Here is a 22,622-nt window from a genome sequence, read left to right as displayed (position 1 = left end):
TAATTACAGTGGCTTTATTTTATTTAGCTGTAAGCACTATTTTTAAAATATTTGGTTGGTTAAACAGGCTTTTTGCTTAAACTTGTCATTTAGAGATTTGTTTTTTTTTTCTGTGATATAGGTATCTTGCTCTTGATAAAAAAAAAAAAAAAACAAAAACAAACTGGGATCAATGTTTGCAGATTTCCTCTGTCTTTGTTTAGCAGGTCCACAATAATTCTTTGCATGGCCTGGCATATAAGACTAGTTAAACTTATGGGTCTGTAGTTCCCTTGGTTTGTTGGTTATCCCCTTTATGTAGAGGGATGCCTGTTGCAGTCCTCCATTCCCTAGGTACGAAGCCTGTCTGGAGGCTATCATTGAATAGATTCTAGTGGGTCTAAAAGGTCATGTTTCTTTCTATTTAGGAGGCATCATGGGATATTATCAGAACCCATCGATGCAGTGTTTTTAGCTCTGGAGAGTACAGTTAGGACCTGTTCTTACGTGATAATTGGGGGGAGAAATGGTAGAGGATTTTTCCTGAGAGGTAACTGGGGGTGTTTAGGGTGGGTGACAATGGAGCTAAATTGATTGGCCAGCAAATTTGCTATATCCTCCAGTTTGGTATAGAGTGTTCAATTTACTATTAGGCTTGCTTGGTGTTGTTACAACATAACACCATGATTCAGAAACAGGACTATAAACAGAGTCCTTGGGAATAAGTAAATATTTTGTCATGCTACGATAAGCCACAAGAGATCTTAGTCCAGCCACCTCTCATTAAATGAACTACTGCCCCTTACAAGGTGGCATTGCTGTGACATCAGGATGGCATGCTCACCAAGCTGCTTCACCAATGTAGAAATGACACATTATACTATATTGTAATATATGGACTGGAATTGGTGATTATTGCTGTAGTTAAACAGGGCTGCTATGGCAAAGTAATGCTTGCATCAACAGTGCAGTAATATAAGGCATATGCCGTTATCATCAAAGTACTTATTTTGTTGATCAGTAGATCGTTGTCCAGAAATTCAGTGATGCATTGTACAATAATGTATGTGAATTAGTTGTATGCACACAAAAGGGTTTGATGAATATAAACAGTTTAAAATAAGCCACAAGCTTCCTATGCCCAGCAAACCTAGATCTGTAAATTATGACCCACCATTCTCTTTTCTGATTATCTGTAATGAGCCTTTGCACCTGAGGAATAGTTTTTTCTGAATTAGGTCCCACACATAGCCTGTATCTCTTGCTGATTTTACCTTTAGACTCATTGTGAATTAAGATAGGCCTTAATAGATTTAGCTTATTGTACTTGTAAAGGATGGATTCCAGTTATTTAAACTATTTGCAGCTGACTTTAGATCTACATGCTTACTTAACCATTTGTTTTCAAATGCAGTTGCTTAACTATACACCAGTAATCCACTTATACGTTTCTTCTATTTATATGCATTTTGTTCATGGAAATTACCAAACAGGGGCTAAGTACGTATAAACAGTGTTAGCAATCAAAAATATAAATAATAAATGAAATGACAAGTAACATACACAAATTATAAACCAGAAGTCATAATCTCAGATATTGTAGCACATGTAACAAAAAAGGTAAAATACTCTGTAATTTAATGAGTTTACATAATGAAGTAGGAAGACTTGTTATATTACATTACATTTGCTTGAATACAGAAGGACATAATAAGAGTGTAGTCATCCCTGTGAGTATATTAGCATTCAAGCTCTTTCTCTATCTGCTTCATGGCTTCATGATTTCCTTTCTGGATCCCTTCTTCACCACACATTCTAGTAGTTCATTCCACTGCTGAGCAACCCTCTCTGTGAAGAAATATTTTACTAGATCAATGGAGTAGTTACTCCCTACAATCTGCTGCAAATACTACCTTACTAGGGCCCTGTACTCTGCTCATACTTTTCTGAGTGACTAATTCTCAGCTCTGTTATATGACATTGTGCACCAGTATTATGCCGCTCCCCCATCTCTAGTGAGAAGATGTCCATTTTCTCTCATTTCTGGCAGTGTCCTTTTCTCCCCAACTCATGCACCTTTCTGGTAGATCTTCTCTGAAATCCTTCCAGCAGGTTATGTAATTTTCCTTGTATGGCATTTAGAACTGTACCCAGCACTAAAGGTGTGGCCTGACCAGGTCTCTGTAAAATGTAGGCCTTAGATCTTTGTTTCTGGACTCTATCCCCCCTGAGGATACATCCCATCATTATCTTCACTGCTGTTGTTACTGCCACTTTCCCATCACTCTGTTCATGGTGAACCAATCCAGGTGTGATGACCACCCCCATATACTTTTCCTACCCTACTCCCTTCAGTCCCACTCTGTTGTTCTGATACATCATCCCAAAACTGTTGCAATCCAGGTGCAGTACTTCACATTTCTCTCTAATGAAACTCAACTGTCACCTTTTTTACCCCTTGTACAGCCTTTCCCAACCCTCTCTTGTAATCCTGCTTTCTCCATTCCTGCACCTGTCTTTGTGTCAGTATAAAGTTCCTTTATGCATGTTCTTATCAATACATACAACTCAATTTGAAAGACTCCAATGTTTCCCCACAAAGAAACTCCCATTACCTGTACAGAATGCCTTAAAGCTCTAACTCTCTTCTCCTTTGGTAACCTTTTCCTGGCCTCATTATTTTGTATTATTTTTATTATTTTTCAAAGAGTAATGTTAATTTTAACGACTGAAGCTTAAAATGAGCTAACAGAATTTAAATGCATTATTCAGCATCAGTGACTAGAATAAGACACCTCAGCTTCTGTTTCTGAGAACCGCCTGGTCTTAATCTGTCTCCAGCTTTGATTGTGCCTCATATTTATCATAGGATCATAGGATCATAGCATCACAGGAGGTTACTAGGCTATTGACCCAGAGGTCATTTCAAGCTTAGCCATTTCATCCTAATGTAATACCATAGATACTCCAGTCAATACCCAGGATTGCTTTTAGTAATGACTGTCCATGTCCAGGAAGGTTGTGGGCTCTATGCCTGGTAAGCATTTACTGTGCCCCATCCACTCTTCCAAGTTCCTTTTGAACAGTGTTATAGTGGTGCTTTGTTTCACATGAGTTGGCAGTTTATTCTGAAGATGCAGCGGTCACTAAGAGACAAATTTGTCCCTCCAGCACATCTTATTCTAGTCTCAGAGTAGCTCTAGTCCCATTTGATTTACAGATAATCAGCAGCAGATTCATTAGATTTGCATCAGAGATTGCTCTGTAAGCCAGGCATACGCCTCCCCTAAGATGTCCATACAATACAGATTACAGTGACAGGAACTTTAGTCGGTTGGTGTAAGACATGTGCTAGAGTCCCGTGATCTTCTTTGTTAGAAACCTCTGAGGTCTCTCTAATTGCTGCAGGTGCTTTGTATGGTACATGCCAAAAGGGGTGTTATACTCAATTATAGGTGTGATTAGTTATGAATATAGCGGGGTTAAAGCCTCCTTTATTCTAGAGGCGATGCCTTTGCTAATCAAGTATGCTACATAGAAGACCTTCCTTACTACAGTAGGCACATGGTGGTCAAAGTTAAGGTTGCAGTCTACTTGTGATTCCAGATCCCTTACCACTTTTTTGGTACATAGGGCATTGTTGTTAATTTGATAGTATCAAGGGAGATTGTTTTTGTCAAAGGGAATGATGATGCGTTTCTTTGCATTCAGTTTGAGACCATGACTAAGACACCAGTTGTTGGTCTGCATAAGACCCTCCTGAGGTATACTGACATCATTTGGGGATTCAGTAATTGTACCCAGTTTGCAGTCATCTGCAAACTTGGTCAGCTACAGCCCCCTAGTTTTGGCCTGAACTTCTGAGACATATACCAAACAGTAGGGAGTCCAGCACTGACCGTTGTGGAAATCTGCTGGTGATAGGTCTGCTGGTTGATGTGGAGACACCCACTTTGATAGTATGTGACAAGTTTGTGAGCCAGTTAGCAACCAAGCTTACAACAAAGGGGTTTACATTCATTTTGCTAAGTTTATAGCTAATGCCATAAGTATGGGATTGTGTCAAAGGCCTTTGCCAAGTCGGTCAACATACCATGCTCTGTCCTTCAGCATGTCACTTAACCAGATATTGCTTTGATGTAACTTGAAATTTTGGTTAGGCTTCTCAGTATTCCCTTGCACTGCAAGCCTACTAACTACCTATGAAACAGAGTTGTTAGGGTGTAAAGAAAGAATGTTATTGCAGTAAACAGCAGATTCATTATATGAGCTGGGATCTTTGGTTGTGATCCTTGGGTTACCCTGCATTCTGTAGAAAGATGCATGGAATGTTCAGATAGTTGGATACCTAATATCTGGATGTGCGATTTCTCCAAAACAGATGAGGATTGAGAGGGGGTTAGAGGTTGTACATGAGTTCTTAGGTGTTAGGGTTAGGGTAAGGGTATAAGCGTTGTGTGTGTTTGCATGCAAGTGTGTGTATTTTTGAGTTAGGGTAGGGGTTAGGTAAGGGGATTGATTTTATGTTTGCAGTGTGTGTTACTATATGCTTGTGTGTATTTGTCTTGTATAGTGAAGTGTTATGGGAAGGGTTTTTTGTATGGTATGATGTGGGTTAGGGTTGAGGTGGGGGCAAGGTTAGCATCTATTACTGGGGTGATGCAGGAGGGAGAAGCCTGTGGTAGGCAGTTTATGCAAGTGGAGAGAATCTTTCTGAATTTTATGGTAGATTAGTTTTTCTCTACTTAAGTAAGTAGTAGGTATTTGAGAACTATGAAAGCCCTGAAATGTAAATTTATGAAATAGTGAAATTTGAGGTTTTAAAAAACATTCATAAAGAGATTGTGACCCCATAGCCTCTACTTCTAATACCACCAGTGAGATAATGACATGGCTTTATCACAATATCCCTATCTTCTAAATTTACAGTTTCAAGGTCACTGCATTGCAAGAAAAAGGAAAATTCAGAGCCCCTGTTTTCACAGTTTCTGAGTATACAAATACATGGACTTATGGCAATCAAGCTTCTTGAACTTTAGCAGGTTATAGCCTTGATAATTAAACCTATGTACCTATATGGGATTAAGAAGAAAAAAGCTATTTATATTTGTAATCATGTTTTTCAACAGAGACCTTTCAAAATTCCACGCATCACACTTCAAACCTGAGATCCTTAGATCATTAATAACATACCTTGGTCTAAGAAAACAAAACAGTATAGCCACTAACACTGTTAAAGCAACTTACCTAAGGAAAAAAGTTATTGTTTTCCACTAAAAACCCAAAACGGTTCTGGAAAGAAATAAAAATTATGATTACTCAGTTCAACAATAACTCATGTTTTCAGTTTGGCTTTAATTCACTTAATAAGATATCAGAGGTCTATAAAGATTTTCCTCCATCAGTGGCATCACTAGTTATTTCTCTTCCCCAAACATCAATATACAACCTGTCCAAAATAGCCAGAAACCACAACTATACCCTCTGGCTGAATATACAGCCATATTCCACTTCATTGCTATTATAGCTAATGAAACCAAAACACAGCTACAGAACATGGAAGTGACATTGACAAAATATTCTACTCTTCACAATACCTGACATTGGAAAGCAGCAGAGATAGAATCGCTAAGCCATTAACATTTATCAATAACCTAACTCTTTGTTCTGGTATTCTTCCTCAAGTCATTTTAGTCTTTAATTATTTTTTACAGGTTGCCAAAGTCACCCTACCTAAAACCTTCAAGGTGTTTCAGCCTATCTCTCTCTTCTGCCCTCTAACAGGTTCTTCTTTCAGCTTTTCCCCAGTTAGAGGTCGCCACAGCGGATCACCTGTCCGCTCATGATTGGCAATGGAGTTTTATGGTGTCGAGTTGCCAGCCCGGCGTCCAACCTTCCACAGAAGGTACACACACGCACACACTCATGGCTAGGGCCAATTTTTTAGAGTGTCTAATCCACCTACAGCATGTCTTTGAGATGTGGGAGGAAACCGGAGCACCTGGAGGAAACCCACGTGACCAGAGGGAGGACATGCAGACTCCGCACAGAAGGCACGCCACCTGAGGCTCGAACCGGAGAATCACTTGCTCTGAGTTGGCAATGCTAACCGCTGCATCACCGTGGCTGCCCTGCCCACTAACAGCTACTCAAGGAAATTAATAGCTATGGGCTCCTGTCAGGATGGTATGGCTTTAGAAATGCCTTTATCACAACTGCAGCATTACTTACAGCTAGTGACACCATTTACTCTAATATTAATGAGGGACTCAGTACAGATGGTATTTTTGATTCATAGATTCATAGGTTCATAGGTTGGTACTAGGCTATCGGCCCTAGGGCCTATACAAGCCTAGCCATAACAATTCCCTGGATATTTCTTCCCACAATATTTACTTCCCTGGACCCCTGTCTAGCAGGGCAATTGACATGATCCCCAAGGTGAATTTCCTATCTCCCATCCAATTGTCAAGGTTCCTTTTGAAGAGGGACAAGGAGGCGCTCTGCTTGACATGTATGGGCTGTCTGTTCCAGAGTATGGGGAGTCTTTGGGTCAGGGACCTATCCCTCCAGCATGTTTTGTTCATTGTGATGACAAGGTTTAGATCCCTGGAGCGTGTGGCTCTGAGAGATTGGGTTTCTTTAAGTGTAGCATGTCCAACAGCTCAGGGTTTGACATGGCCTTGTATGTTAAGCAGAGATCACCTCTGAGTAGACGATATGCCTCAGAGTATAGCTGGAGTTGTTTTAGATGGTCAGCATAGGACATTTGCTTTAGGCCTGTGATTCTTTTAGTGAGGTATTTCTGCAGCCTTTCCAGCTGTTGCAGATGTCTTGTGAGGTACATAGCAAATGGGTCATTGTACTCTATAATGTGTCTAATGAGGGATTAGTACAGTGGGACAATGACCACCTTTTTCTGGATGAAAAGCCCTTAGTGATGAGGTGTGTCACACAGGAGGATTTCCTGACTGTTGTGGCGATGTGGTTATCGAAGGTGAGACCACTGTCCACCTGTGTTCCTAAGTCTCTCATCACACTTTCAATGTTTAGTGTACTGCCACCTATGTGGTAATTCATGGGTACATGTTTTTTCCCAAAGGGGATAACTATACATTTCTTGGCATTAAGCTTGAGCACATTGCTCTGGTATCAAGCATCTGTTTCTGTAAGGCCCTTTTGTAGAATAACCACATAATTTGGGTATTCAATAATGGCTCCCAGTCTGCAGTCATCTGCGAACTTTGTCAGCCAGAGTCCCTTAATGTTGGCCTGTACTTCAGAGAAGTAGATGCCAAACAAGAGCGGTCCCAGGACTGAACCCTGAGGTACTCCACTTGTCACCTGTCTGGAGCTGGATTTGGAGTCGGCTACTTTTACAGTCTGGGTTCTGTCAGTAAGCCAGTTGGCAACCCATCGAGTGACATAGGTATTTATGCCCAGCTTAGTAAGTTTATCTATGATTCCAGAGTGGGGGATGGTGTCAAAGGCCTTGGAGAGGTCTAGATAGGCTGTATGGACTGCCTTACCCTCGTCCATAGCTCTGGAGACTGGTTCGAAGAAGTCAGTCAGATTCAGGAGACAAGATCGGCCATTCACAAACTCAAATTGGGTGGGGTCCAGTGTTTGAAGGTTGCCAATGTCTTTGTTTATAAGTTCCATGATAATGCGTTCCATGCCCTTGCAGACCAGGCTCGTCAGACTGATGGGACGGAAGTTCCTGGGATCCAAGGTGGATCCCCCCTTGTGGAGTGGGATAACTGTAGCTGTGCGCCACTCAGTGGGCATGAAGCCTGAGGTGTGGCTATGATTAAACATGACACTTAGGTGAGGTGCCAGTTCATTTTGTAGTTCATTTAGTACACAGCCCGGGATGTCATCTGGTCCCATGGATGCTGTATTCTTAGCTTTGGAGAGTTCAGTTTCTACCTGTGTGGCTGTGATTACTGGAATTTGGCAATCTTTTGGTATTGAGATGGGCCCTTTAGGGGGTGAGATGGGGTGAAGTTGGCACTAAATCGATCTGCCAGGATATTGGCCATATCCTTGGGATCAGTATATTTAATGCCATTCTGTTGTAGCTCAGAGCAGATCTGAGCATTGCCATTTAGATTATTGACATAATTATAGAATGTCTTGAGGAGAGCATCTTGGTTCTATTTGGGATAGCATGATTCATGCACAAGTGGATGTGCTCATACAGTGCCTTAGTGTAGGATTCAGCAGTCAAACTTTCAGCTCCCATCTGCATGGGTGTCATGAAGTTTGTCACTTCTGACTTGAGTAGCATGAAGTTGGCTTTGGAGAAGTTATTTTATGGAGGTTTCCTTACTGCGGGTTGGGGGTGGGATGTGGATGTCAAGGGTGATTAGCTTATGGTCAGACCTGATCAATGAGGGGGTGACCACTGGTGTGGAGCATCTATCTGCCATGTTGGTAATGACCAGGTCTAGAATACTGGAGCCCCAGGTGGGACAATGGATTAGTTGATCCAGGGCTTTGGAATTTATGAATTCCAAGAACCGTTGGGAAAAGGTGTTGTACCCGAGTAGTTTTCCCAGTTAATGGCAGGGTAGTTGAAATCACCCAGTATTAGGGTGTTTGGTTGTATCTTAATATTTTCCAGTATGTTTAGAAAGGTGTAGTGAGAATCTTGGGGCATGGTGGGGGATCTGTAGCAAGCTAAAATTTGGATTGCAGTATTACCTAGTGTTAGTTGCACCTGGAGAATTTCAGATGCATTGTGTTGGGCAACTAGCCTGGAGGTGTGAATACCCTTGGTGAATATGAACACTCCTCCACCTTAAGTGCTTCGATCTTGGTTTGTTGGCCGAAAAGTGTGGCAAGAGTTGTAGCCTGGTATTGCAGGGGTGCTCTCTGGTGCCTTGAGCCAGGTCTCAGTTACTGCACAGATATCGATGTTCTCCATTTTTAGGAGTGCCTCGAGAGAGTGCATTTTGAGGTTTAGAATTCTAGCATTGAGTAGCATTACCTTCAGATTTTGCATGCTTGTATCTGTTATGGTGGTGGTTTTGTCCTTTGAACCTTGCCTATAAAGGCAAATAGGGGTGGCAAGAGCTTTAGCCAGTAACCTAAATCCCAGGGGTAATGGGTGCAGACCATCTCTGGCAAAGCATTGTGGTTTGTCGATCATGTCATCCCAGGCAGATAGATACTGGATCCCCTTCGAATGACACTAGAAGCTTAGCTAGTTGTTGAAGTCAATCATTTTGTCCTTATACTGTGGTATCATTCTAGGCGAAGGCAGGATGCTACTCAAGGCTAGGGTCATACCTGCCTGGGCCACATGATCTGAGAGGTCTTCCATGTCTCTTTTCAAGTAGTCCAGGGAGGTACGTCTCAAATCATTCACTCCAACATGGACAATGACAGAGCTGTATTTGTACTTGTTGTGGAGTGACATGAGTGCATGCGTTATATGGCGGATCCTGGCACCCGACAGGCAGCTGACTGTAATTGTCTCCTAGTCCAGCCTGGTGAGTGGGACATCAGTGTCATAGAGTCACCTATGACTAAAGTGTTGGATGCGTTTTCTTGCCTTAGGGCTGTTGTTGGGTGGCACACTGGTGTTGTGAGCTAAGTGTCACTGGTTGTGACTGATGTTTGTTTGCATTTCAGCTTCGGAGGTCCTTGTTGCTTGGGCAGGTTAATGTTAAGGGCCTCCACATATGTGGGTTTAGTGTTGCCATGTTTGGGTGTTGATGGTGTGGGTTTTGAAGGGCTATGTGCTGCATGAGGTGTAGTGCAGGTGTTAACCTTCTCCTCTTGACTGTCTAGCACAATCTTGGCTGGAGAGAGCTTTGCTTCCAGTTTAGCTATGTAAGTGCATCTCTTGCAGGTTGTAGTGTTGGGTGGTAGGAGGAGAGGGTTGTCTGTGTACATGAGGCAGTTGCTGCATTGCCCCAGTATACCCAGATTCACCAGGCGGACAGGAGAAATCACCAAAGCTGACCTGTGGACATGACTAGGATCATTGAATCTGTTAACTCTAAACTTTTCCTTATCAAACTACAAATTTTTGTCAAAATGTCATCACATAGTTCCAAAGATACCTTGAGGACTGGACATTCCAAGTCTATGCCAATTACCTGTTATCTAACTCTGAAACCCTAAGTACGGTGGCCTCCAAGGCTCTTCTGCATTAGTACCCTTACTGCTCTCTTCTTTCATTAATTTTCCCTGATAAACTTCATAAACTGAAGTTAATTCTTTAAGATAATGACATACTATTACTTCAAGCAAATAAATACCCCACGGCCCTTCAGCCTGAACTGCAGTCTTTTTTTAAAACTCTGCCAGTTGGCTGAACAAAATAAACATATGCAAAGAATATGCTATTTCTAACCACACTAAAAGCTCCTCACTTACTCAGCATTAGCATCACAGATGCTCAAAGAATGTTATTCCTTCTGTTACTGGGTACAAATATCTAAATATGATGTTAGCTCAGTCCCTTAGCTACATAATCTCCCATCTAAAAACTTCTATTTACCACAAATCCATAGTAAGAATTTTCTTCTTCCAAAACTGCAATATGGTAGTCATTACTCTCCTTCAATTCCATGCTGCAGGGCATTTGAATTTACAGAGTCAAGAAATCTTTGGGCCTGCATTTTAGTGGTCATGTATGCCTCCCAATTAATGGAGGGTTACTTAAAATCACCCATGAGTATGGTATTGGGCTGGATGGTGAGTGATTCTAGTAACTTCAGTTATGATGTATGGACTTCATGGTTCATAGTGAGAGACCTGTAGCTAGCAAGAATATGGGAATGTATTTTCCCAAGGTTAGCTGAGCATGGAGTAGCTGAAATATGCCGTATTATTTGACCAGCCTTGAAATATGCTTATCCTTTATGTAGATAGACACACCTCTGCCTTTTTCACTTTCATGTTCAGTGGGTGGTGAAAATGTATGAAAGGGATTACAGCCATGCACTGCCAGAGTGCTTTCTGTGGCTTTGAACCACATTTCAGTAACTGCACAGATGTCAGCATTCTCCAGGCTGAGGGCAGCTTCCAGGCAGTGCAGTTTCTTGCTGAGACTCCTAGCACTGAGCAGTAACACCTTTAGCTTGTCCTCAGTATCTTTTGTTATGTTGGAAGGTTTGTCTGATAGGCAATGCCTGAAAAAGGCATTATAGGGGTGGATAATGTTTTGGCCAATATCTGAAAGCCTAGCGGTGACAGGTGGTGACCATCCCTGGCAAAGCAGAGTAGCTTGTTAACCATATCTTCCCAGGCTGACTAGTATTGGATGCCTTTGGAATGACAACAGCAACTAAGCCAATTGTTAAAATCAATCATTTTCTGCTGAAATTGTGGCATCATCCTCGGAGTCTAGCTTCCAGTGTCAATGTGTAATTACATCTCTCACAGACTGTATTTGTCTGTTTGAGAATGAAGTGGTTGTTAGTGTACATAAGGCAATTGTGACATTTCTTCAGGATGCCCATGTCTACCAAACTGGATGTAGAGAAAACAGGAAAGCTCACATCCATGGTTGCAGGTCCTAATTTTTACTTGCAAGGGATAGAAGTGGAGGGTGTTAGTAACTGGAAGAGGGAAGGGTGCTTACTTGGTGTAATCTACAGCTAACCTAACAAGCTATGCTACCCAGCACTCAAGTCAGAAGTTCTTTGAGCAACAATAGCCCTGGGTGCTATAATAAGGTAAGGTGGACCTAAACAGTCAAAACTAAATGCATAAATGATGCTCGCCATGCAAACTAGTTGCCTTGTGAGTAATGCAGGACTGAGGTAAAGTTCCAAGGTGTTTTTATAGAGAAATTTCAACTTTGATGATTGCATGTATACAAGGCACCAGTAACACCACTGCATGACAAGCACATGTGAGGCTTATATATGATGAAAAAAAATCAAGTTATACAGTAACTATTGCCCTAAGGCCAACCAGATAAGCACACAATGAGCTTTCCACCAGCAATCCCAGCTCATATAGGTAAAATCAGCCTTCTCCTGCCGCAGGAGTACAGAATTTGACCCTTTTAACGTAAAATGACTGGTTTGGAGCCCAAGTGTTAAGGAATCTCATATGGATGCCTAATACTAACTAAGAAACACTAGATACAATGTACTTCAGGGCAGAACAGCAGCCCTTACAACAAGTTGAAAATGCAACTTTAAAGTTTAAAGAAGTGCAAAAAACAAAATTTGATATTATAGGGAAAATGAATCACCCAGGGGTATTTAGGACCTGATGCTACATGCAGAGAGCCCTCAACACAATCCCTAGAATATCAATTATTTCCCTAAAATGCCCATCTTGGATGGAATTGTTGCACTCAGAAATTGGCTTCTGTGTTTGCTTTCACTGAGTTTAGTTTGTATTTTATTTTTTTACTTTGGTAAATGTTTTTGTTTGTTTCTTGAGAGTTTTAAAATGCTAGTAATCTCTTTTTATTATTTATTGTGGGATATATCAGTTAATGGTCTGCAAAATGTGTATCTGATTGCAAACTTCATGAGCTGATGTGTGTGTGTGTGTGTGTGTGTGTGTGTGTGTGTGTGTGTGTGTGTGTGTGTGTGTGTGTGTGTGTGTGTGTGTGTGTGTGTGTGTGTGTGTGTGTGTGTGTGTGTGTGTGTGTGTGTGTGTGTGTGTGTGTGTGTGCATGCCTGCCTGTAGGCCTGTACATGAGAGTATATGAATGTGTATTAATGTGTGTATCTCTGTGCAAATTTTATGTGTGTGTGTATATGCACGTGTGTATTTTAACATAATTCCAGTTAGCATATTTTGGCATTGTAGTATTCAACTGACTGAAGGTGTTACATGTTGTAAAAACATAGTGCAAAATAATTACAATATCAACTGTACTTTTCTGACTATTAGGACAGGGATTCTGAGTGAAGCTGTGATATTTTGTCTAGTACTGTATAGGAAGGGATAAGTAATATATGGTATTTTAAAATAATTCAGAGAATCTTTACTGGCATTGTGATATTTTTTGTCTGGTCTGGAGCTGTGGCATCTCCTTCTCCAGTTTATGATAAAGAAAAGTTATCAGTCTATTTTTATCCTTTGCTAATAAATGCTTTATCTGCACTATTCTTGTTTGAATGGAGGTTTCAAATGTATTTTCTATCAGACTTATGTTTCAGAGAGGATACTTTGCAGCATTTACTGCATAAAACAGTGTCAGTGGCACAAAAGGTAGCACACTTGCCCCGGGTGTAGAATGCTGTGGGTTCTATTCCCACACTTGGTAGATCGATTACTGACACTGCAGTGCAGCAGAAGAGGGATGTTGCACTCCTGAGTGTGCTCAAAAAGAGGAGGGAAAGTTTCCGGATGACCTAACCAAATTTCCCCTAGTAGTATAAATACCACTTCTGGTCTACCTGAAAAGAGGCTACTAGCCTAGTGGGACTAATCTGGTCAGCAAAGGATAAATAAATAAAATAGTTCAAAGTGTACAGGAAGGAAGGTGGAATCAATAAGGCTTCAGCAGACGTATATGTGAACACGTTCAACTTATAGGTATAATTTTGAACTGTTCCAGGTCACCCATGAAAATAGTTGGAGTTTGAATTCTATGCTCTGATTTTTACAAGGTACAAAATATGCTGTGCCTTTTTACTTAATGCAGTGAACTCTTAGGCAATTACACTTCAGAGGAAGGGGATCTTCCCCTGTAGTGGCATCACCTTATTCAACAAAGAAGAGAGTTTTTTTCACTCTGAGATGTTCAAAATCATAATGATCATATGCAGCTGCTTTTGTATTAATTACTTATCAAATAAAAAAATTAGCAGAGGACAAAAATCTGACTGATATTAATTGGAGTACAATAGATATCATAAATGGGCACGCGAATATTAATTTTCTTTATTTTAATTTATTTGTTTCTATTTGATAACCAGGTAGGTGGACTGGTCTGAAGACCCTTTTCAGCCATGACCTAGACACAGGTACAAAAAGAAAGTAGCATTGTAAAATACTGCAGTACAAATATATAAGCAATAGTTTGATATATGTAATGATCATTAGATTGGAAAAAAAGAATGAAACATACATACAATGTACATAGCAAGCAAACATAAATAGAACAAATCAGCTACACTTAGATTTTGTAAAGAGGCTGGTTAATAGCATTGGATAGCACACTCGTTAACCATTATCCATAAAGCATTTAAATGCAGACTCATTATGAAGTTGTTAAACAACAACAAAGCCAGTGTACCACTTTATTCTCCTGGTACCTTGGCTTTTCGCCTTCAAGGGATAAAATTGAAAGTAGTGAAGTTGTTCAGACAGAGTGATTTTTCAAATCAACAGAAGTTTCTTTACCCTTAAATCAAAAGGAAGATTGTTCCACAGGGCTGCCCAAGCCTTGAAAATGCCCTTTCACCTACAGATGTTTAAAAAAAAAGGTCTATACAGCTAGATGAGGTCAGGTTGGGAATTTCTGAGGTGGTAGGTAGGGTCTCTGATGAGGATACACTTTTCAGAGGGGGGCCACACTCTCTTTTTAATATTTTAAATATTAGACAGGTGGATCTTTCAATTACTGGGATTCACTTTAGTTCCTGCAGAAGAAGGCAGCGATGAGTGTGAGCTGGCAAGTTGCATAGAGCTGCAGATTTTGTTTTCAGTGGTCTGTAGTCTTTTTGTATTGCAAGATGAAAAGAAAGTCAGGAGAGGGTGACCATATTCCAGTTTAGGGAGAAGAACATTTTTAGCCTTGGCAATTCTAGCTAGAGGAGAGAGAAGGTGGAAATTCTGCAAACAAAGTTTTAGTTGAGAAAGGACTTTATTAGTCATCTTTTCAAACCATTACTAAAAGACTTTCTCTTTGCCTCCTGGCATTGTCTCTGCTTCTCATCTGGGACTTAGCTCTCTAACACCTTTTATCACATTTCTTATACCTCCCTTTAAAGCACTAAATCACTTAACCTGCTTATCCCCTTCTAATACCTCACTTTATTGTACTTCATAAACTACTATACCTACTTCTAATTAGCACAACCAAATTACTATTCCATCACTACTTCTCTGTTAACACTCAGACATGCTTATCTCCTCTAATATGTTGCTCTATTGTACTTCTTAAATTACTCCTACCTATCTTATACAGCACTCTTGTATCTGTAAAGTCTCAGTACAAGGACTATAAATGTAATGTTTGTGAATATCAATACATTTATTTATTTATATATTTATATATTTATTTATTTCACATTTGTTAACCAGCTTGGTCCATTACAAAAAAAAATTATTTTCAGTGGAGACCTAAGGAGAAAAGCTCCAATAGCGTCTGCGGCAATAAAAAGTAAAAGAAACATTACACATAAGATAAAATAGAGTACAAACTGGACTGCCGATATTCAGAACAAATGATAGTTCTCACATAGGAAAGTGTGAGTACTAAAAATATAAACATACAAACAGTTTAGTCACAGTGCTGAAAAACTAGCATGTTCTAATATTTACAAGAATTAAAAGTAATGCCAGGACACTTTCTAAGAAGAGGTGGTAGAATGTGAATAGACAAAGGTATATGGGGGGTTAACTGGGGTGATTGTAGTGACAGATCTTGGAGTTAAGCACGTAATCTTTTAGTGTCTTTTTAAAGTTGTTGGCATGAGTTATACTTCTGATGTATAATGATAGTTTGTTCCAGCTATGAGAGACAGTATTTATAAAGGTTTTGGCTATAATTTTAGAGGGTTTATAGGTCAGTAGTAAGAGCTGGTTGAAACTACAAAGAGGATGATTGGGGATGTAATAGGACAGAAGTTTGGAAAGTGATGGGCAGGTAGTGGGGTTTTTGAGAAGTGAGTGAGCAGTTTGGAGCTGAGTGAGAGTAAGTTGATGTGGGAGTTCAATCCAGAAGTTTCTGTAGGGCCAGGCAGTGGTGGGAGGAGTAGGGATGATTTACAACAAATCTAACAACTTTATTGTATGTTGATTCGAGTTTATGAATAAGGGAAGATTGTAGGTTAGTCAGGATAGGGGAGGCATAGAGTAGGGTGGGTAGTAAAAAAGTTCGAGCAAGGGTACATTTGGATTCTGCACTAAGGTATTCTTTATTTCTGTAAAGTAGGTGTAATTTTTGGTGGGTTTTTTGATGCTTTGTTGGACATGTAGGTCAAAGTTTAATTGGTCATCAATAATGGTGCCGAGGAGTCTAGTTTGTCTTTCAACCTTTGTAATAGTTTTGTTGACAGAAGAGATTGAAAAGGTAGATTTATAGTGGGAGAGGGAGTTACGCAAAAAAAGGAGGAGCTTTGTTTTATTTGGATTAAGGGTGAGCTGATTGTCATTGAGCCATCTTTCTACAGAAGAAAAGGAGTTTTGTGTAGTAGTTAACAGGTAAGTCAAGTTTTCAGAGATGGATAACAATGTGGAGTCATCTGTATAGTGGACAATAGAGGAGTGACCGCAAGAAGTATGGAGTTATTGGTAAAGATATTGAATAGCAGAGTGCCAAGGATGGAGCCTTGGGGTACCCCAGTTTGGATAGAGAGGAAAGGGGAGCAAGAGTTAAGCCATCTAACTGATTATCTGTTAGAGTGGTAGCTGGAGAACCAGTTGAGGGCAGTGTGAGAGAGGTTGAGAGGGATAGATTGGAGAGGAGTAGAGAGTGAGAAACAGTGGCTTCGGATAGATCAAGGCTAGATACAAGTTTGTTGTCTCTTGCCATAGCAACCGTTTCAGAGAAGGAAATAAGGGTTGTGGAGGTGCTGTGTTTAGGTTTAAACCTGTGTTGTGTAGGAGTGAGGAGATTTTATTGGATAAGATATGTAATTAGTTGAGAGTGGATACATTTTTCAAGGATATATTTTTTTTTTTGGTGAGGTTCCTAAGTTCTCTGTAGTCTTGTAATTGTGAGGGTGGTTTAAATTTTAGCCAGAGTTTCCAAGCCTTATTTATTTTTGCCATGTGGAAGAGAGTATTTTTCGTGAGCCAGGGGTATAGCTGGATTTGACCCTGATTTTCCTTAAGGGAGCAAGGGAGTTCAAGATGTCAGGAAAGATGTGGTTAAATTTAAATACAGCTTCATTAATGGGCAGAGCGTGCAGGAAAGACCAGTTGATAGATGAAAGATAATTATTCAGAGTATCTGGGTTAAAGTTGGTGAGTTTTCTACAGTGTTTGCAGAGGTGAGGTCTCTCTAGTTGGGGGGGGAGTATCGATAGATGTGAGTTGGCAGGTGGACAATTATTGTGTTGGAGGGGATACAGGGATTATGTTTTTTAGCGAGGATCCAATCTAGAGTGGGCTTGGGTATATTTTTATGTTGATAGGTGGGGTGGAGATCAGTTGGGAAAAGCCATGGAGATTGATGCTGTGTTGGGAGGAGTAAATATGTAGGTCATTCCAATCTATGTTGACATCTCCAAGGATTTAAGTTTTATAGGCAATATTCTGTGATAACTAAAAAGTATTTGTTCAAGGATTAGGATATTTTTACCTGGTGGGATGTAGATGGATGCAGTAGCAATTTTTTGTGGGTATTTAAGTGACAGTTTGGAATGAGAATACAAATGTTATTATACTGGTTATTATGGTATGTATTCAGTGAAAAATGCATTATAAAATTTGTTACTGTAAATATTGATTGCATTAAATATGATACCTTGGAGCTTTTCTCTCGAGACCTCCATTGAAAAAGGGCACCTTTGCCCGGTCAGACTTTCCAGTGTAAACAAATGTCAATAAATGTCAATAAATAAATAAATAAATAAAAGTAAATAAATTAACTGTGTGGATAGAAAAGGTAAGAGAGCATTCAAGGGTACAACCAAAGTATTTGTATTTAATAAGATATTTAATAAGATAGACTATGATGTCATGTCGATTGTCTGTTATAGTAACAATGGGTAGCTGAGGATATTTGTGTCGGGATGAGAATAGCATAACATTAGTTTTCTTTTTTATGACTTATCAAATGTTTATTAGGTGAGGCCCAATAGCAAAGATTAGAGAAGGACAGCTGAAGCTGGGTTGGCTGACTGATGGGACATTTGTTTGCTTGAAGTAGGAGAATGTCATCAACATAGACTATAATGTTTAATGGGGGAAGTTCACCAGGGAGGTCAATGATGAATGAGAAGGAGACTGGGTGATCACATAACTGAACCTCAAGGGACCCCAGCATTACGTTCATAGGTTCATAGGTAAATAGGCAAGTACTAGTTAATCACTCTGCAGAAATTTGATGAGCCAGATAGAATACTTTATGAACTACTATGGAGATGTGATGGTCAAATGATAAGCAATTATCAACTAGAGTGCTTGATCACTTACAACAGTATCTGACTTGAAGGGTGTGTTATCACCTATACGGAATGAGAAATTCTTTTGTTTACCAAATGAACTATGCTACATTTTTTCACATTTAATTTGTGATCATTGTCCTTGCATCAACTGTTAACAGGGTTTAACCCATGTTGGAGCAGTTGTGAGTCAGTGGAAAAATGAATAACAACACCCAATTCACAGTCATCAGCTTATTTAGATAACCATAGGCCATGAGAGTTGGCCTGAAGGTCTGAGAAATATATACATATTCTACCATAGACGTTTGTTTATCATTCTATTTGATTTTAATAGGGACCGCTTTATCGATACAATTATTTAAATGGGAGTAAAAGTCAGAGACATAGGTAGCAGCTTTAGTAATGGAATCCATTGGAGGATGATTATGTGATTACAACTGGATTTATTTAGGTCATCAAGTAATTGAAAAAGGTTTGCTTTTGTGAAGTTCCTAAACACAGAGGTATTTACAGGGGAAATCCCACCAGTTTTAAAGGAAAAGGTCACTAATTTATGGTCTCCTTTAACAAGACAGGAAGATGCATATGGAGATGTGCAAGAGGTGATCATATTTGTGAGGACATGATCAAGGATATTGGGGCCCGTAGTAGGATGATTAACTATCTATAAGAGAGTTAACATTTATAATGTCAAGGAAGTGTTGGGCATGATGACTATTGGCAGTGTTGGTTAGCCAGTTTATTGATGGATAGATGAAGTCCCCAGTAGAAAGCTGCTACATTTAATGGAGAATTCAGTAATGTGTTAAAATAGCTATTGTGCTCACAAGGGGATATAGTGGATGAATTATAACTGGCTATGAAATGGTAAATAGTGGCGATTTGTACATCAAGGAGTTCAAATGTGATGTCCTGGGGAATCTGTCATGAGGTGATGATATCCTTGACAAATATTGATACTCCCTCACAATTGCCAGTAGGTCTGAAGATGTGATTGGCACTATACTGACGAAAAGAGGGAGTCTTTTCACTTCTCTGAAACAATGTCTCTTTAACGACAAATATATGAATGTGTTCAAGTTGCAGGAGAGTCTCAAGTTTAGGCATTTTTCTGTTAAGACTCCAGGTCTTGAGCAGAGCCACATTAATGTGTTCCAAATTAGAATTAGTTAGGTTAGAGTGTTCCAAGTGCATAATAATGTTTATTAGAGGATGGGCAATCCATAGATCACATCCTAATTGGAGAACAAATATTCTCCAGCAGGGTATTAATATAGAAGTAATGCCCACTGAAAAACGAATCCTACACTTTATGTTAGCATATCAAGCTGCTGTGGAGTTCGGACAGAAAAAACTAACAGCTGTCATTATTTCACACTCGCTAAGCAGTGCTTCTGCTGTTTAGAGAGTGTAAAATGTAAAAAAAAAAAAAACTGATAGAAAAAGTGTATGTGTGTGTGTGTGTGTGTGTGTGTGTGTGTGCGTGCGTGCGTGCGTGTGTGTGTGTGTGTGTGTGTGTGTGTTTGTGTGTGTGTGTGTGTGTTTATGTCTGTGTATAAGTGTATGCATGCAAGTGAGTGAAAGCAAGATCGATCAAGCCATTATTTTATTCTTGCTAAGCAGCGCCTTTGCTCTCTCAACTGTTCAGCTAAAGAAATATGGATAAATAAAATGCATAAATGGATAAATAAAATAAAGGGAGCACAAAGGCTCAAAATAGGAACATATTTTAATTATTGTTGTTATAAAAGTTACCTAAATAACAGGTTTATGTTAGAATGAATTTTCTAAATGAAATGAAAGTCTTAAAACTCAAATCTTATGTTATCATTTTGAGACATCAATCTCCAATAAATGGCAACAAACCAAACATTTTAGGAGAAAGGAATAAAAAAAAAGTAAATATCTGGACATTTCTTAAAGTGTTATATTTTGGGTGTAAAATATTTCCTCCAACACCATTAACATATAGGTTCACAGGTGTTTACTAGACTAACTACCACAAGGGCCTTTTTAAGCCTAGCCATGCATCCCAAATCTCTAACAAGTTTTGATACCCTTGATAAGTGAAGCAGGGGCTTACGAGATGCAATATTTACAAGCTAAGACCTAGGAGATGAATCATATACAGGTTCCCAATGTCCATTTGAGACATAGGTGCTAAACTAGGGATGAATTTTCTGTCCCCATCCAATTGTCCAGGTTGCGCTTGAATTGGGTTAGGGAGGAACTCTGCTTCACATGGATGGGAGCCTGTTCCAGAGATGGGATAATCTCTGGGATACATACCTGTCTGTCCAGCAGGTCCTGTTTATATCACAGGCAATGCTTAAATCTTTTAGAATGGTTAATTCTGGTGCTGCTGGTTTTGCAGATATGCAAGAGGTCCATCAGAGTGGGGTCTGACAATGCACTGTATGTCAGGCATAGATGTCCCCTCAAAAGCCTGTAGGAGACAGAAAACATGGCTAGAGCCTTGAGGTGGTCTACACAGGACATTTTACTTAAGCCCTCTACTCTTTTAGTGAGAAACCACTGTGGACTTTCCAACTGTTGTATATGCCTGGTTAGGTACATATCAAAGGGGGCACTGGGCTCAATGATAGGTCTGATGAATGCCGAATACAGTGGAACAATGACTTTCTTAGACTTAGATGTCATACCTTTGTTTATAAGCTGTGCAGCATAGAATGATTTCCTCACTACTGTAGACATGTGATGGTCAAAGGCTAGATTACTATGTGTGTCCCTAAGTCCTTGACTACTGGGTCAACTCTAAGGGGTGTGCTGTCAGTATGATAGTTACTGGGGGTGGATGACTTTCTGAAGGATACTATTATGTATTTCTTTGCATTTAGTTTTAGTCCATGACTCTGACACCAGTTATTTGTCTGTGTCAGCCCCTCTTGGAGAACATTTGTGTCAGTGTGAGATTCAATGGCAGCTCCTAATTTGCAATCATCTGCAAATTTTGTCAGCCAGAGACCACTGACATCGGCCTTGACTTCAGAGAAGTAAATGCCAAAAAGGAGCGGTCCAAGGACTGATCCCCGAGGGACTCCACTTCTGACTCCAAAATTCTAACTTCCTGGGTCCTGCAAGCCAGTTGGCTATCCACTGGGTGACATACAAATTTGTACCTAACGTCTTGAGTTTGTCAACAATGACTGAGTGGAATATTGTATCAAATGCCTTGGTCAGGTCAAGGTAGGCAGTGTGAACCATTTTGCCCTCATCCATTGCTTTGGTGACCTTCTCAAAGAAGTCCACCAGCTTGAGTAGGCATGATCTGCCCTTGATGAAACCAAACTGGGTTGAGTCCAGTGTCTGGAGTTTTACTATATCACTATTGATCATTTCCATGATAATTATTTCCTTGACTTTACATATAAGACTAGTGAGACTTATGGGTCTATAGTTTCCAGCATCTATAGATGGCCCTCCTTTATGCAGAGGTATGACTGCTGTTATATATTCATGAGGCATGAAGCCTGTTTGGAGGCTATAGTGAAATAGCAATTCCAGGAGCCCTGATGGGTCACGTTTCATGCTATTTAGATCGCATCCTAGGATATCGTCTGGGTCCACTGATGCAGTGTTCTTGGCTCAGAGAAACATTAAGGACCTGTTCCCTAGTTATAGCAGGAGGAGTTATATTTGATGGCATTTCCTGAGGAAAGGTTAAGGGGGAGAGAGAGGGGTAAAGTTGGAGCTAAATTTATCAGCCAGTAGGTTTGCTATATCTTCTGACTCAACGTTAGTAAGGAAATTATTCAAAACATATATTCAGGAACAACAGTTGCTTCAGATTGTGAAAAAACTTACCAGTAAATGGAAGATACTAGACATTGTTTGTGTTCCTAAAGGAATTACTGTTACTTCAAGTCAAGTTATACCACCATTGATGTGCAGTGATCATGGGGTTATAAAGGTTAATTTGTTGCTAGATAATTCTGCCAAACTGAAATCTAAACCAATGCACAGAAGATTAATTACAGGTTATATGGAAGCAAAACAGTCATTATGTAAAACTAAGTGGACTGAGGTGTTCAGAGAAAAAAGTGCAGATGGAATGTGGAAAGTTTTGAAAGAGAAATTGTTTGAGTGCAAAAAATCCAAAAAATGTTGGAGAGATAGTCTGGAAACCATAATAGAGCGGGAGTAGTTAGTTTTAATTCTGAAAGTGATGTTATAAGTTTTGTATGGGAGATTGTATAAAACGCTTTTGATAAGTCAAGGAAAACTGCAGACACTAGCTGGCTGTTGTTACATTGCATATTTACTAGGTTACTAAAATGGATGAGTGCAGTGGTAGTGCTATGGTTGGGGCAGAATCCATGCTGAGTTTTGGCAAGAAGATTGTTGGAAAGGAGATGT

The sequence above is a fragment of the Protopterus annectens genome, chromosome 10.part0 (genome assembly GCF_019279795.1).
Source record: "Protopterus annectens isolate FY-2018-M chromosome 10.part0, PAN1.0, whole genome shotgun sequence".
NCBI classification, from domain to species: domain Eukaryota; kingdom Metazoa; phylum Chordata; order Ceratodontiformes; family Protopteridae; genus Protopterus; species Protopterus annectens.
This window is presented reverse-complemented; position numbering follows the sequence as displayed.